Raw genomic sequence first — 2,054 nt, 5'->3', positions numbered from 1 at the left:
AAGAGGGTAACCGCAGGGCAGGAGGAAGCGGCTGGATCTGAAACAACATGAAAGTTAAAAGATGGCAGGGAAAAACCAAGCAAACAACTGCATGAATACTAGGATGCTGGATGTAGTTGTGACAAGGGACCCAATTCAAATACTTTACTGCACTTTATAGGCAAGCCAAATTTATTAAGCACTTTACAAGTCATAAAAAGGCATTAAGACAAGATATTAAAGAAACACAAGATAATATAAGAAACATTTAAATAGGATTGAGGTGAAATAGATGATAAGATAAAAACAAGCTAGAATAGAATAAAACAGATAAAAATGAAGAATACAATTTACAGGGCAGTGCCAAATATGAATTAACAGTCCTGGATTTAATTTAATAAAAGGTAGTGGCAAAAGTATTAAGCCTTTAGTTAAAAGAACAACATAGTTGTAGTTAGTATTAAATAAATAAATAGTTTATAATTAATAGACTAAAATAGTAACATTCACACCTAACAAAGGATGTGTTACACTCACAGAAATTATTCTAGGGCAGGAAAGATTAGGGGACATTAATATGCCTTTAAAGAAAATAATTAAATTTTTTTAATCAGTTTTAGCATAATAGTAGTAGCCTACATTTAAAAAGTTACAGCAGAACTAAAATCCCCTTAAGAGTAATAGAAGAGACTGCTATAAAGAACAATAGAGTCTATAAACCCACGATGGATCAGCACACTCACAGTACAGCCCTATAAGTGTCCACAGGAGTAATACAGTGATATCTTTTCAGAAAGAGACGTTGGAAAAAAGATTATCAGCAGCAGCAGTGAGTCTGTTGGAGAGAGAAGGGTGGGGGGGGAAGAGGTAGGGACACGCAGAGACGGTGGGCAGGTGGCCAGAATGACATTGGGGTTTGTGTTGGACATGCCAAAAGGGGTTGGCACTACCATTTGCTGACTCACACCCCGGCCCCACAGGGATTATACGGACAATAGACTTCCATTTCTTTTTAATGAGTGCTACAGATAGCCTTACAGACATATCATCGTGTAGAAATATAGCTGCTGACAGGAGAAACGAGTGGAGGACACAGGCCAAATGACCCACTCCAGCACGGATACTAAAGCCCTTCATTTTAAACTATTGCCCACAGTCATGTGTGGTTTATGTGGTGCATGCAATGGAGGGACACCTCATTGCCACAGCTTAGGGAAAATATATCTTGTGACTTCAAATAATTGTAATTTAGATTCTGCTCACTGACTTTCCCCTGAAGAAGTGACAAAAAATATTTCCTGCTTAGAAATCAGTGAAGAATTACTAAACCAATAAAACACAAAATGATGGATTTTCTTCATGGCTTATGCTTTTAGCAGCACTCACTGTATGTCAGGTGGCCTCGACTCAAGTAGCTCATGTACTTGTAGGAAATGACGAGGGGTGAATAAAATTGACCTGACATGAATAAAAACCCATTTTTATATTTTTTGTCAAAAAAACTTCTTATTACAAGGTCAACTTGTCAGGTCAAGCCTGTTTGTTAAGCTAAGCACGTATGAAGGCCATGAGATGTGGCTTTAAGCTCTGGAGAAACCAAGTATGCCAGGGGTCTCAAACTCAAATTGGTTGATATTCAAAGTCCACTTCAACATTCAAGTACTACAAATATTTCTGTCAAATATCATCATAACAACAAATGAAGGCCCTGCTTTCTTCTTATCAACCCATTGCATTCATTAGTGGACACTTTTGACGTAATTATGTTTTTCTAAATGTTTAATATGAAGGGATAGTTTAAATTGATATAAAAAAACTAGTAAAAAATAAAATAATCTTGTGGGCCGGACTGCGCTATATATATTTGACATCATGACGTAGGCTGGAGGGCTGGAAATGACCCCTAGACCGGCAGTTTGACAAGACTTCTGATAAGAAATTTTCTATTGGTTTTATTTATTTTTTGATTAAATAAGAGAGAAAATGTGTCTGAATTAGTTTTTATCTGCCAATTCAATGTACTGTGTATACAGATCAGCCATAACATTATGACCACTGACAGGTGAAGTGAATAA

This window comes from Morone saxatilis, unplaced genomic scaffold, assembly GCF_004916995.1.
Source record: "Morone saxatilis isolate NCDOM2014 unplaced genomic scaffold, NCSU_SB_2.0 Contig1, whole genome shotgun sequence".
Classification (NCBI taxonomy): Eukaryota; Metazoa; Chordata; class Actinopteri; family Moronidae; genus Morone; species Morone saxatilis.
This window is presented reverse-complemented; position numbering follows the sequence as displayed.